This window comes from Oenanthe melanoleuca, chromosome 3, assembly GCF_029582105.1.
Source record: "Oenanthe melanoleuca isolate GR-GAL-2019-014 chromosome 3, OMel1.0, whole genome shotgun sequence".
Taxonomy (NCBI): Eukaryota; Metazoa; Chordata; class Aves; order Passeriformes; family Muscicapidae; genus Oenanthe; species Oenanthe melanoleuca.
The window spans coordinates 48598372-48614255 of record NC_079336.1 but is presented as its reverse complement, the minus strand read 5'-3'; the positions used below and the strand labels follow the sequence as shown (position 1 = coordinate 48614255).

Here is a 15884-nt window from a genome sequence, read left to right as displayed (position 1 = left end):
TTTATAAATTATTTGAATGAAACACTCAGACTTTCAGTACTGAAAGGGGGTCTAAAATAAAATCTTTTTAGCAGGGCTTGTTGTGACAGGACAAGAGATAATGGTTTTAAACTGAAGGAGGATCGATTTAGACTAGACATAAGGAAAAGTTTTTTACAGGAGGTGGTAAAATACTGGCACAGGTTGCCCAGAGAGATGGTGGATGTCCCATCACTCAAAACATTCTAGGTCAGGTTGGATGGGGCTCTGAGCAACCTGATCTTGTTGCTGGTGTCCCTGCCATTGGCAGGGGGTTGGACTAAATGACCTCTAAAGATCCTTCCCAACCCAAACCATTCTATGATTCTAAGTCTTGCTGGACCCTTAAGCTATTTTAGCTGTGATACCACGATCCACAGAATTTTCATTTAACTTTCCTAATCTGCATGGGGCATTGAAGCTTAAGGAAAGTGAAGGAATGAAAACCAAAATATCAACAAGCAATCAAGTCTTGTTCCTATTTGTCATACAAATGACATTAAGTGGAAGTTCCACATACTGAAACTTTTGGATTTAAAAGTTTAATAATCAGCTTGCTTCCTCCTCATCTTTTTAGTTTTAATTTAACATTTAGTCTGCTATATTCTGAATGAGAGGTGGGTTTAATTTTGACACATTAGAGCATTCTAATTCTTCCACAAGAGTAGCAGAAGCAACAAGCAAAATCTGTCTAAGCAAACCTTGCTTCCCTTTGGAGCAGAATTGGATAAGGATTTTCATCTTGAAAACTCAAGAGGAAAAGGAGGATATGCACTTCCATTGTGTATGGATGGTACCATGTAATTCCTGAATCACATAACTTTTAATGAAACTTTTTATAGGTTCAGACAAAAGAAAGACCTCTGACTGGTCTGGAAGAGTTGCTTCCCAGTATTCAGGGACTGGCAAGGTGGGACGACAGTCAGCTTGAGTTGCTATGGATATGGTGACTGCTTTAATCACAGGCTATGAACCCCTCCAAAATTGTCACTTTCTGGTTTCACCCCTGGAAGCCCACAAACACAACTTCACTGGGGTTTCTTGCTCTAGAAAGAGCCTGTACACAGCCCCAGTGATACAGGACATTTCCTAGAAGGTTAAGCAGGGAAATCCTAGACCTTGCTTGGCTTTATCACAGGAGGTTTGCTCCTTTGTGCTCTCATCCAGCACTGAGACAAAAACAGTCAAACTCTGGCAGCCACAGAGGTCATGCAGGAGATGGGACATCCTTCACCTCAACTCCTTCTCTTACCCTGAAAGAGACAGCAGCAGCCCTGCCTCCCTCTTCTTGCCCTCTCTTGGCAGCAAATGCCTTCTCTCTCTTGCTCTGCCCTACAGCAGCAAATTCACACACTCACAGACATCTCTCTCCATGCAGAAGGTGCTAGCTTACCCACCCTGCCCACAGAAGGACCACAGCAAAAGTCTGCATCATCCCTGCAGAGGCTCTTCCCCAGGCAGCACCACAGGTGAATCTCCCCGCAGAAAGACAGAAGAGTGAGCAGCACACCCTGCAGAGAGGGAGTTACCCGTGCCATTTGGAGTTACTCACACCTGCCATTTCAATCCCTCACCGGAGGCACTCTGCTGCAGGGGGTGAGGAACCCAAAAGGACCCATTTCCCTTTGTATAAAGATTAGTGCTCAGCACTGACATTTTGTAGCCTTCAGACTTTTTGTTTAACTGGAAATGACAGCCCCCTGGCAACGTCCTCTTTAAGGTTTTGCAGCCTCCACGGCATTTGGTCAGAGTGTGTTTCCACCTGTGTAATGTGTGAATTTGGGAACTGCAAAATGCTCAGAAACAGATTTTTCCCATCTGCTAAGCTAATGACCTCTCATAAAATGCCTATGAGCTCTGAACATTTCTGAACATTTTAGTTTTGTCAGCATAATCACATTATAGCCTGACACCCGACAGTGTAAACTAATATCTTCTTTTATTTTTTTATTTTCCATGCAGATTCCTCAGAAATTTTTTTTCTTTTTCTTTTTTTTTTTTTTTTCTTTTTCCCCATTTTGTCTTATTAAGCACAGAAAGAGAGAAAAGGCAAAAGACAGATAGGCATTATCACTGAGTGAATCTTTCTGCAAGCTGATACTTCTGTTTCTAGATAGATTGAAACCAACACCAAGACCATTTTAGAGGACATGTTCTGCAAAGATGTTTCTTTTCCACACACAGACCTAAGTGCATTGCTTAATGGAAATTCCATAGGAAGGTTTCTTGGGTTTTTTTTGTGGAAGAGTGAGTTGAACATTTCAAAAGAAAGCCTGGAAGTGATACAAGTGCAGATCATTGAGAGATTATGCTGATATTCTAGTACTCAAAATATTTACTACTTGGTTTATATATTGGGATTTAGTTCTGCATTAAGACCTATATATTCAAAAGGTCAAAAATAAGAAGGTGCTTGTCATTGTCTCCCAATGAGTGCATATCCTTAGAGATGGTGGATTCTCTTTTTCTAAACTTCACTCAGCACTGGAGATGAATAAAGCCTTCATCTCCTCTCTAGAGCCTTGCATGAATCTGCGTGGAAAACTGCAGATAGAGAGATTTCAAGGGACTCTTTCTGCAGGTGATCTCTTGTCCTTGAAGAGCTACCAAAGATTACAAGCATGATAAAATTTTTCTCTGGTCTTCTCTGCTACATCTTTAAGTCTTAATTTAAAATGAGCAGCTGAAAGGTTTATTTCTAATTTTTGTTTTTCTCTAAAAGAAGTGCAGAAATAATTCTGCATTTTCTTGATTTCAGATGAACAGGCACGACTTTTACTGAACAGGACCCATGTGCTAGTCTCATTTTAAAACCATGGGTCACATTCTGTTCCTTACAACATCAACCAAACCACTACAGCTTTGTTCAATGAAGCAGAGGTTTAGGAGAGCATTGTCAGAAAATAAACCCCTGCAGATACCCCTCCACAAAATCCTTGCTCAAGTATGCTGATAGAGGGAAAAAAGTAAGAGCAAGATTTGCTCCTGCCTGAGAAGTTTCAGCACTCCTCCCTCAACCACAGAGTCCCTCACCCTCACATTTGTGATGACTGTGTGAAGGCCAAGGACAAGCAAAACCAGCTATTCTTGCTCAGTTCAGAGCTCTTTGTGTCCAGTACTCCATCTCAGACTCCTCATGGTCACAAACAGCTCCAGAAACCTGGCTCTGATACAGATGTCTCTGCAGGGGCTGACCTGACACTCTGCATTTTAAGGGCCAAATAAATAGTTTCACCCAACAAATGCCTCTTCCCCTCTGAAGGAGGCAAAGATGCACCCACAGAGAAACTGAACTCATTTCTATACTTCTCAGCAGGAAACTCCCTAACACACTGATAGTTGCAGCCAAAGAACATAATTTTAACATATAGTATGGAGGGTTTTTTTTTGGCTTTTAATCTAACCACATTTACTATACCAAACAACAAGCTATCTCTAGTGCTTCAAAGGAGAGCCTAGAAAGACAAGGATGATCCCCACAATGTGTAAAACCCAGCAGCAGGAGAACACTGGCAAGGCTATGAACATTTAAATAAAGGGGAACTTCTCTGTTTGCTTAGCCTATTCAAGGCAGTAAGAAAAAAAGCACAGATCGTTAACTTAAGTTTTTTAGGAATGGCAAATGCTAATGAAACCCTGTTAAAATGTTTTAAAAACAGCTCAAAAGAGGTACAGAACACAAAACAGCAACAGAGAGCATAAGAAAAAAGCTACTTACAGGAAAAAGAGGCTGATGAATACCACAGACACCCAGAAACAACTGGAAAGTGATCTCAATGTCTGTCTTCTCAGCTGACTACAGCGAAAACACCAAGGGAAAGCTGAACTGTTGCCAAGAAGGAAGATAAACTTGCATGCATTTAAAATAAATGAACAGATTACAAATTCACATACAGGAGAGCACGCAATGCAGGTAGACTTCTGGACTTCAGCCTTTTAATTCAAGGCACTTCTGGTAGAAAAACAAACCCTTAACAGTGCCATTAAAGGCATTCTCCATCCTCTCCTAACAGAAGGCAAACCTCTCTGCACCAGCAGTGCTGTTACGTTCACCCCAAAGGTGGCAACTGCTGCCTGGACACCGTGTAAGCAACAAGCCGTGGCTGTTCCACAGCACTCTGCTGTCCAAACAGAGAACACACAACTGTGGCATAAAAACTGCTCTCACACTGCTCTAAGATAAATACTGCCTTGCCAAAACATTCCCAGCAAATAGCCAAAACAGAGTCCATATTTCAGCATCTAAACACAGATTCACAGCAGACAAGAAAACGAGTTGGAAATTAGCACGCTGCCTAATTTTGTATTAGCTGTCAGTTGATTTGGATGAAGAATCAAGCAGCCTAGAAGAGGAGGGCCATTTAGTATGGCTTCTTGGCAATCTTCACAGTTCTTCCCCCCAAAATGCTAAGTACATTAATGTTCATGGCCCAGGTATGCCTTCAGCCCCACAGCATGGCCTCAAGAGGGGCAGCATGAGCTGCAGGAGGAAGGCACTGCAGCTCCAGATTCCACTGTCTCCACAAAAATAACCTGCCATCACATAACTACCAAAGAAGCAAATTGCCACTGGAAAAGCCTCTTTGCTTGTAAAAATCAGAAAGGTTGTAGCAATTTGAAGCCTCACATATCTTGTGTGCCACGTATGTCAGTAGCAGGGCAAAGAAAGGTAAGAAACAATCAGGGCAAATCAACTTCTTGATTGAGGAAATGATTCGATGTTCTGTACTAAGTCAAAGTTGCCCCTATCTGGCATTTTTCAAAGGTCAGTCACATACAAATGAGGGGAGTGGGGGGGCTGGAGAGAAGGTGGGGGTTTATTTACCACTAAATAGGTTTCTTCCAACACAGAAGATCCAAGCTGAATAAAATTCAGCTGCTGTAAATCTAAAGCAATCCCACAGGAGTTATGTTTCTCTAGATGTGCACTGGGGCAAGTGAGATTGGGGTCTTACCACAAACTGTCCACATCAGCTGGTTACTTATTTACTAGACTGAAAAAGAGACATTTCAGTGGATGTCAGTGGACACATAAAGTGAGGTAGAAGAAATAGAAAATAATTTGCCTACATACATATTCCTTTTCTGTGCAATGTCATCTCTATTTCAAATATTTAATGCAGACTGGAAAAGAAGGTTTAAAAAGAAATAAATTTCTTTAAATGGTTATATTAATTTAGCCTTCAAGCAACTTATGTAATAATTTGGGTACAATATAAAACCACACTAAAATCTATACAAATGTATTCAAAAATTCAGCTCTTGGCAAGTATAACCTTTTCTTCCCCAGATTCTCTCTTGGATGAATATTCTTTTCACTGCACTTTCATGTTGAGAAATAATGAAATCACTTCATGAAACATGGTAGAAACTTTGTGAAGGGCTCAGAGAATTCCTGCCTGTTTCACAGCTACTAGTTATAAAAATGCTGCCCCAGAAAGTTAGAATATTAACAAAGGTCAGCAATTTGAAGTAGATAAGGGCTCATCACAGAGAGATTACTGGATTTCAAACTACTTCAAAATAAGTTGTGCTACTTTTCAGCTTCCATCTCAACATTTCTGCCACAGTAGCTAATACCATAAAGACAGCATACATTTACAGGAAAACCACAATCTTGCCTGAAGCTTTTAGCACTCCATAAAATTAGTTTTCTTGTGCATATCAGCTATGCCTATTTTATTGGTTTTGCTCAATTAACACCATCCAGAAGAAAATTCAGTGATGTACCTGTCCTTGGCCACTAGTTACAAAATATGCTTCATTTATTTTAGTACAGCTGGCAAGGCAAAGCAAGAATGGATTTCTAATTAAGAACCAGGATCTGAAGAGAGTAATGTGAGACAGAAAATGTTATCAGAGGAGACTGAAAGTATTATCAGAGTCACACTACCTGTTCTACAGTCTCAGAAAGGAGGTATATGGTTGATGCTGTGCTGATGTTCACACACAGCCCAGCTGGGAAAATGCAATGGCAAAAGCACCATTAGCCCTTTTCCCAAACTATTGTCTTCCCCTCCATTATCCCCCCGCTTCATTAAATCAGCAGGTATCAGCAGGGAAGCACCAAATTGTGAATGTTATCTCAAGTTAAAATGCTGCCTTGTTCCAAATCTGTTGCTCACCTGAAGAACAAAACCCATGCTTTTACTACATTATTGGATAAATTGTTAGTACAGTCACTGCTTTAAACCACATCCTTAGCCCAAAATGCTTTCTTTGCACACACGCCCTTTCAAGCCTGACATTTTGTGTATTGATTTTAGCTGCTTTAGGCACCTAAGTGCTGAGGAGAGGAAGAAAACACCATGCACATACAAAAGGCCTGTTGATGGCTTCTCTCTATTCCATTTTGAAGAACAAAAGCATATCTATTACACATCTTTGCAGCTCTTCAGGGCTTCTACCAGCTAAAGGATAGATTTTTTTTCTGAACAGTTACTGCAGCTTCCAAAACTGTGACTTGGAAATCAAACTTTCACACTTAGAAGTTTACTAAGTGGCTTGGTGCCAGATAAAATAATGATCTAAGGGCTTCCTAATACACAGCAGGAGGCTTTAAAGAAAGCTTGCCCATTATATATGCAAGGACAGGTTATTTGCTGTAAGCTTGGGTAAACTTTGTTGGTCTTTCAGCAATGAGTGCATTCAGAGTCCCCCAAACAACATACTTGGGCAGTGTAAAGTCCACCCTGGCACATCATCTTTTTTGAAACCACTTCTGCATTTCAAGACATTTATTTCTCATGTAATACTTCTGAGACTCTTACTTGCTGACGTTTTCTCCAATAAGAAGTTCTATTTATTGATTTGTTAACATATGAACAAAGTATTCTGAACTTGAATTTAGTGCATTTGAGAAGCTCAGGTAAGTCTTCTTCAAGACCAAACAAGCTATCTTGTATGAAATTTTTAAAGAAATCAAAATTAGACCACGAAATATATGATTGGATTGATGTCCAGAATGTTCTTATGTTTATGAGACACATATAAAGGCATTTCAGCTTATTTGTAACATGCATTTTTATTTTGTATTACTAGATGTGGATATCCCTACACTGATGCCTGAGGAGATATGTCATCCAATTTCTTTTATCTCTGAATGCTCTTGCCATTAAGGTGGGATGACTAGGGAGGGAAAGAAGTTATCTGAATTTCATTGGATATGAAACTGTTTGGGGTAATCCTAAAACTAATAAACCCACACCTTTGTCTAAAGTGAATAAAGGTGGAGTTAAACCCAGTGGAAGAGGCCATTTGCAAAGTAAAACCTTTTGTGGACTGTCATGGACTGTCCCTGGCACTGATTGTGCCTTTTTTTATTGTTTCACACATCTTCACAGCATCTGGGAGTGGGTTTTCTTCATTCTTCAGCCAAGAACATGTCTATGTATGACAGGTGCTGTGCCACCTTTGCTTGAGGTAGCAGATCTGCAAAGTACAGACAAGCCAAACTGCAGAAGTAGATGCTGAAGTTCCTTCTCCCAAGCTGGATGCTTCAGAAAATTACTTCAACCTACAGATTTCATAGATGAAGGAAGAGCCACCTGGCACTAACCAACAGGTAACAGCTGGGAGAAGGGTCTGCCTGGGGATCCCACCCATCACAGACCTTTCCCTGCTCTGGGTTGCCAGGCAGCACCTGCATCTACTCACTGTTTACTCAGCAGATAAAGAAATCATCACCTCTGCAATGACTCCTTCAAACCACCAGGCACAACTCATCCCTCCTTTTGAAAACATGCACAGAGAATACCTTGGGATTTGAAGAAAAACTGCCTAGAGCTGCTGTCTCCAGGTGAATGCTTTGATCCCCAGGGATGAAATTAAGTTGAGCAAAAGCACTTTCCGCTGTGCAAAAGCATTGTAACTGAAATTCTGTTTTTTTTTTTTTTTAAGTCAACTCAAGTTTTGCCCTAGTCTTTACACTTTAACCTCTAAGGCAATGCTTTCACTGAGTAAAAAAAAAAAAAAACACCCAACATTCACAAAATTTGGGTGTCCGGACTGGCATTTGTCAGAAAATACAAAGGAAAGATATTATTCTTGTAACCTAAAGAAACCTGTTTCTCTAATTTATGTGGTGACTATTTCTTATACAAGTAGAGGCCTTGGAACCAGACCAGCATTCATAACTTCCACATTTCCAGCTTGTTTTCTCCTTGTTTTCTGTGCTTGTTTTCTCCCCACAAGCAATGAATTCTTACCTGTCCTTTTCTCCAATTAGCTCCCAGCTAAAAACTGGAAGCTAAAAACTGTCAGAAGCACAGAGCTTTCAGCAAGGGTTAAACCAAACATGAGCAAAACCAAAACAAAATCAAACCAAAACATTGTATGTTTATTAAAGTAAGGCTTGACACTAATAACAGTGACTAAGCTGCAAGGAAGTGCTGAATGTTCCTCTGAAATAATATTTTCCTTGTATTGCCAACATTACATTACCAAAAAGCTAATAAAGCACTAAAAAGGACCCCAACAAGACATTGTTCTCTTGGGGACCAGAGTGGCAAAGCATCTTATGACATTTATATGCTTCTTGCAACTGGAAGTGAATGAGATCAATCACAACACATTTGCTGATCTTGATGACAGGACAGTTGTAATTATCTCTCTTTTTACATGCTATGTTGACTCACCACACCTAATAGTTTGATTTGCTGATCTCCCTGGGGTAATAGTTACTCCCTGCCAGTGAGGAGTTACCATGCCTATAAAGAAAGCAACAGCATTAAAGTGTCAGTTTTCAATTGTTTATATTATTTGCATGTACCAAACTCAAGCAGTGATTATTTACACTGTAAAGAGTAATTAGACAGTTTTAATACAAGTATACTCAGGAAAAACACCTTATGCCTCTTGCCAGCCTTTGGTGAAGTTTAAGTGCATGGCATACATTAGTTTGTGTGGAATACTGGAGTTAGAATTCTGAAAAGGTCAGGTAAGCTGTTAGACAGAGAGTTCTAGAGATAAAGAGACCACAAACAAAAGAAGCAGAAGTTATTTATGCAATTATTTTGGACTCTCTGGGCATCAATTGTTGTGTATCTCCTACTGTCACCTCAATCCCCAAACAATGACAAGCCACACCAATTTCAAGAGCTGGATCATCACACAGTGAGGCCTGAACTGATACCAACATGTCCTTCATCACACACCACAAAATGCCCCTTGTTTTGTTCCCCTCACCAAACAGAAAGCTGATTTGCCAAAGCTCTGAAAAGCCTTGCTCACATGGCTTCTCTTTGGAGAGAACTTCTCAGGTACATCCCAAGTTAGTAATTGAATTTAAAGTTAGTGAATTCTGCAACTGCTACAAAACAGTGAACACCAATTCTCAAGTGCCATAACTGGATGAAATGAAGTGACTTTGGATAGGTAAACTTATCATTCCACCTCTCTGTCAACTCAAGGCCTTGTGTTTTCAGGGAGAGACTCTTTGCTCTCCTTATTGTAAGCCAATCTAGCAAGTTTCCTCTTCAAAGTAACATTTTTAGGGCAAAAATGTAATACCAAGCATTCAAAAAAAGAAGTGTGGCCAAAAAAGAAGTGTTCTTGTCATATACTTCAACACAATTTTAGAAACTTTATACTAATTAATCCACATTAGAAATTTGACCTTGCAGCTCCTTCAGTTTTAGGAAAGAAAATAAATTCTAGAATTTTCCTAATATTTTTTCAGATTCATTATTGAGTCAGTATTTAAGACTACTCATAGGCACACTTTGGATGATGTCTTTGTATCTGCCCATTCTGTATGAATTCTGACTCTGCTGCTGAAGAAAAGCTTGAGCTTTCTGAGCATTTCTCAAAGTCAGCTGAGGAGGAGAAGGGAACAAGCAATATAATTAGGAAGAGTACAAAGTAGTTCAACTTTATTCTGTTTAGTCTTCTAAAAAAGAGTTCTGCATAAAGAAATGAATTAGGGTCATTGCTTCTGGGACAACTAAAAAAAACCCTATTTAAATCAAAGCAAGGAATCCTGCCTGACTTTGCTGAGTACTTCCTGAGCAGATGGGATGCATGAGACATGAAGAAAGGTCTGGGAGGAAGCAGACTCTGGTGGCTTCTCAGAGGCCACAATCTACTGATGCTTGCTTCAGAATTTTGACATCAATAAATTTAGGAATACACTAAAACGTCTGTATACTGGGGGGGAAAAAAAAAAAAAAAAAAAAAAAAAAGAACAATCAACCCTTTCATGGTAAAAACAAGCTAACAAGACAAAGTTCTTCTGTTCAGATGGGAGGAAATAGATGAGGTAGTCAGGTAGAAATCAGTAGCTTAAACTCTTAAACTTCAGCATTGGTCATAACCATCTTCTTCCCCAAGCAGATTCACAAGGCCACAGGGAGAGGCTGGCATAGGTTTGAACTCTGGCACAGAATCAGCCAAGGTGTTGACTGGGTGTGAAATATGTTTTACACTTTTCTCATGCAAGAAGTCACTCAGTCTCTTGCCAATGACACCTGGGTTTGCTGTATGTGGTTTAATTTTTCTATTTCCATCTGTCTTTTTGCCTAAATGAACATGTATCCACAGTCTTTGGCTCATTTTCTGCTCCTGCTCCCAGAAATTGCTCCACTTTATTTTGGACCCTGAATACAAGTTCTTTGAACTTGCTTGAGACTGGAACACTAGACAGTATTATTTCTTCATTTGCTGAAGCAGAAAATACCCTTCATTTTTGTGATACTAAAATACCTCAGTTAGGTGTTTGTTGGAATTCTGTTCTGCCTTCCTGCTAATTACTGCTGTGGCTTCTTGCCAGCCACCATTTTGAAAAGTCAAATACCAGCTTCCAGATGAGCAGCAATGCAAAAGACAACAAAGAATCATTCTAAATAAAATATATGGCAGCATGAAAGGAAAGCAGACGTTTTCTTGCTGGGAGACCTGCCTAAACCTGGCTAAGCAACTCTCTTATGAAGACAAGGCAGAGTTTTGTCAAAATGGGAGTTTGTCCACATCTCAAAACCAGCACACTTTTCATCATGCCATCAAGTGGTCACTTGGTGGAGTACAGCAGTGTTACCCTGCATTGCTTGTAAGTCTCTGAGAGCAGGACAGGAGGAGGTGACTGGGACAGAGCCAGAAACAGAGGACAAATCAAGGCTGAAATCTCAGTGTTATAAAACCATAGAATAATTCAGGTTGGAAATGACCTCAGGAGGTCACCTACTCACTGCCTCACCTACTACAACCTACTCAAAGAAGAGTTAATAACTAATTCAGATCACACTTCTCAGGGATTTTGTCCTTTCAGCTATTGAATATTTTCAAGGATAGAAACTCCACAACCTCTCTGTGCCAGGGTTTCACTGTCATCATGAAGAAAAGACTCTCCTTGCCTTAGGTTTGAAACTGTCCTCTTTTAGTCCATAACCATTGTCTCTCATCACCACAGTCTGTGCATCTCTGTAAAGAACCTGCCTCCACCTTCTCAGCAGCATAAGAGAAGGATGGTCAAAGGTCCCCTCAAGTGCTCTCCAAGCTGAGCAAGTCCCAGGCCCTCATCATCTCCTCAAGTGTTCCTTCCTGACCAACTCCTGCTCCAGTTTATCAACATCCTTTTGGTGAGGCAGATGCAAAAGTGGACAATCTTCCACACCTGGTCTCATGAGTGCTGCCCAGGATGTTGTTATGCCTCCCTTGGTGAGTAAAGTTTAGTTTGCTGTGGGCAATGCACAGAGCAGGGTAAGATGGTTGCAGTTACCAAGAGTTTTCAGGTTGAGCTGCTCACCCCAACAGGTGTGAGAAAGAAGGGGAACTATCCACTGATACAGCAGGAATCCGTATTCTAAGAGTCTCCATGTTTTGGAAACTGGGCATGGTGACAGATTTCCAGTTCAGCTGTGAGACATATAGAACAGAGCATGTGGTACTCCAAATCAGGCATCAAAAATCAGCTTTTTTATTCTCAATAGGGCTGGCACCAAGTCCAATTTCCAGATGGTTTTCTGTTGCGTGTTTCTGTTGCTTAGAGGAACACAGTAAAAGCAGAAGGGGAAGTCCTCCCCACAAAGAAGGAAGGAATCAGGAAAACAGAAGTAAAAACATGAAGAATGAGTCAATAATTAGTAAGTTACATCACTTTCTGTGTCACTTTTCTCCACTAAGGAGCCACCCATGGAAGCTCTCACTTTTATGCCAAACAATTCAGTGTTTGATTCTGCTGTCTGCAGTAGCTTTGGCTGGCATTTTCCAGTCTTATTTATACAGTTAGATGCAAAGCAACCCATTAAAATGTTTGTTATTTATTAATAAATGTGGTGTTTGAAAGGACAGATGCTCTTGTTTACCATCCCTTCAGATTTCAGTCAGTCTTCATATCAGTGTTGATGCTCTATGCTATACAAAGCCTGACTTCTTTTGTTCTTTATCTGCTTTTGATATTTAATTATTCAAACTGCTAGATGACTGCATTAGGGTCTGGTTTAGTTGTTTCCATATTTGGAAATTTTCCTTACAGCTCACTGATTGCACATTCATTTACTGATCTAATTAAAAGCCAATGGGAAATTTCAGTTCAAGAATTTGAACCCTGGAGTAGCTGTGGCTTCTAAAAGATGCCCAGCTACAGGGCACATATTTAATACAGGGCCATTGTTGACCTAAGAACTGCTAACTACACTCACCTTCAGCTATGTGTAGGTGTTCCATTTATTTTTGGTATTAGAGCCCACTTAATACCTAGCAAAAGATAACTCAAATACAATAGAGGACGATGTCAAATCAATAAACTGAAGCACACTATACAATCAAATGTCATTTGAAATCCAAGTGTAGCACTACACACCATTGTACTGCACAGCTCCAGTACACATGAGCACTTGATTGCATGTCCAGTTTTCATAGCTGCATCCTTAATAAAAAATTCTTAAGCATTCTGTACAACTGGGGCCATAAATACTTATTTCATTCTATTTTCTAATTTCATCTTTCAAAATAGCAGTTGGAGGCTTAAGAGAGACTACCAGGACACAGAAAGTCCAAATGGTCAACTTTCTGTTCTTAACTCTGCAGAGTACTGAGCACTGCTGGTGTCCACAATTCTCTACCTCTGCTGGGGAGAGGTAAAGCTATTTAGCAACTTAAAGGATTGAGCCCCATTAAAATTAAAGAAATATGAAAGACTTCATCAAAAAGGTTTATTTAATTGGGCAAATTTACTTTTCTAACAGTAAGACTTTACCCTGCCATCTGATCTCCTGCTACAGACTGGGTTGTTCTTGTAGGGCTGTGGTCTTGAGCCCTGGCCCTCTGAGGAGGCTAACAGAGCAAAGATAAAACCAGATATAAAAAACAGGGTTCCCAGTATATCATCCTGCATAAGGGCATCCACAGGAAGCTGAACCTGGGGCTTTTGGCTGCTGATGAGAAGCAGTAGCTGGGATACAGAGGAATTGGGGCAGGCTGCACAATAGCCTCTGACTCTACTACTCTTTCAGCCTTTGCCTCTTGATCTTCAACCCATCCTTATAGGTTCCTCACTCTTTACCAGCTTGTCTCTTTACCTTCCATCTTAACTGATGCAGAATTCAAGGTAATAATAAGCATTGCAATCTTACTACATTTTTTGTGTCAACTTCAACTTACTTGGCTTGATGCAGAAATGCAGGCATCTACAGCCTGAGGCAGCCAAAATGGCAAACTACCTTTGCACAGACACATCAGGAAGAGGGGCACCTGTGTCCCTAACCCTGCAGAAGCTAGGGAACAGGTGTAGCATTGCTGCAGCTGCACTGTAAAAAGGCAAATGTGTGGTTGCAGCATTAGGACCCATGAAATACAAGGGTCAGCAAGCAATGTTTTGAAGGGTAATGCAATTTTAATCTCTGGTCAGAGATTTGCCAAAGGCAGAGAAAGCATTTCAGGCTTGCCACTGTCTGGAGTACAGCCACACAGACACCAGTGTGTCAGTAAAACACCTTTTTTTCATGTGCCCTAGCAGAAGGCAGACACAAGCAGAGCCACATAGACACAGCAGAGCTCCAACCAGCTTTATCTCCTGGCCTGAGACCAGAAAGAGCCAGAGACTCAAATGAGGCTGGGGACGAAGCGTGGCTAGAAGAATTTAATCTTTCACTTTATATTGTAGAGCCTATTGTGCCTGTTCGTCACATGGAAAGGGAGAGAGGAAAGAAATCTCCCCCAAACATCAGCATACAGTCTTCTGGGACTTGCAGCCACAAATCAGCAGATTCAGAGACAGACCTGTGTCTGAGCAAGGCTGCAGCTTATTTCCGTGCAGGTTATCATACTGCGCACAGCATTTTTAAAGCACAATTACAGCTGCTGACATCCTACCTAAAGGAGTGGAGTGGTCACCATGGTAACACCTGCAGCACATGGCAGTGAACACCTGATACCAATCAATCTGGAAAACATCTTTTTAAAGAAACAGCCTCCTGGAAAACTGCAGATGGAGATTGCTTGCTGAAACTAAGAAGATGCTCTCTTATAACAAAAATTAAAGTTTTACCTTACCTCCTTTTCATCTGACTCTCCCTCCATAAAATCCTATTCTGTATCAGTTTATAAAAGTGACAAAAAATAAAAAGGGTAATGGTTCTGTATTGAGAAGAGTGACAAACATTGTAGTACAGCTGGCATGTAAGTGATATCTTGTATTTCTCCCCCAGAGCACAAACTGTGGCTTTTGGGAATATGGTAATGATCTGGTTGCTAAAACACAATAGAAATGTGCTTACTGTAGTGGCCCCACACCTCCCCAGTACAACAGATTTCCCTCAAATGTTAAAAAAACCCAGGAATGTAATCAACTTCTTTCTCCCTTTTTGCTTTCCAAATCTGCAATTCAATATCATTGATTAGAGTTGTATCCTTTCATGGGTGTATAAGAAGAAAAATACTTTTAAGGAAGTGATGTTTGCACTCAGTTTGGCACTGGGTTTCTGAAGTGCATTCTGCCACCAGCCCTCCAGGCACATCCAGCAGCCAAAGGGCAGATGTAGTTGCTAAAGTGTCTGTGGTTTTTGGGAGGTTGGTTTTTATTTCAGCTCTGTTCCACCCCAACTGCCTTTGGGTTCTCTGTACTGTGGCTGCTCCTCTGCCTCTTTCAACAGTCTGCTTCCTCCTCTTATTCCAGTAAGGACAAATAATCCCAGAAAATACCTCATGCACATAGTTCAACAGCCTCAGCATTTTTTCCAACATAGTCTTGTTATTTCCTATGTAATTCTATCTCAAGTTATTGATATTTTCATTATTTGAAAGTCTGCCTCTTAATTTCCCTTTGAAAAATACTTTATTTTCAGATGGCTTCCATCTTTGTCATCTTCCATTTCCTCTACATTCATTTTTCCAGGTAATTCAGAGTTGTAATCATCTATTCTGACAGTGCCTCTCCTTTACTGAATATGATTTCAGAACAGGAGAGCCACTGAATTGGCAAATACCATTGACTGACAAAAGCTGGATATCCAACTGCCATAGAACTGGCACAATCTGCACAGAAATTCTTTCAGCATCCCAGACATGTGTGGAAAACCAGCAGCAGTAGACACTGCATGAATCCAAGGGGGTAAAGAGACATCCTTTCGTAATCTCTCTGAAATCACTGGAACAGGGCCCCTCTGCCATGCCCTCCTCACTGCTGGGCAGCCACAACACATCATGTGCACAGGAACTGCTGCAACAGGTTGTTTGAGCTCATGTCTACTCTGTACACAAAAACTGATTAGGAAAATGCTTCCAAAATTTATTTCTGGAGTTCTGGTTATACCCAGAACTAACTGCTTAACTCATCAGATGACCACTTAGTTAGAAAAAAGATGTGACTATTGCTGTTCAAGAATAGTGTTATAAGGATTTTTCTGATAAAGAAAATGCAGTAACTGTGTGGT

General features: G+C 40.5%; 1 protein-coding gene across 3 annotated transcripts in view; it reads right to left on the bottom strand.

Annotated features, from left to right (window-relative positions):
• Positions 1 to 15884, bottom strand: part of PKIB (cAMP-dependent protein kinase inhibitor beta) — a 53013-nt gene that overhangs the window by 16580 nt on the left and 20549 nt on the right. Inside the window, exon 1 of one of the 3 annotated variants that reach the window (XM_056488257.1) lies at positions 3737 to 3825. The exons of the other annotated variants lie outside the window; for them this stretch is intronic. The gene's annotated coding sequence lies outside the window, so the exon portion shown is untranslated. Of the gene's footprint in view, positions 1 to 3736; positions 3826 to 15884 lie in introns of those variants that run through there. 3 annotated transcript variants of the gene reach the window in all.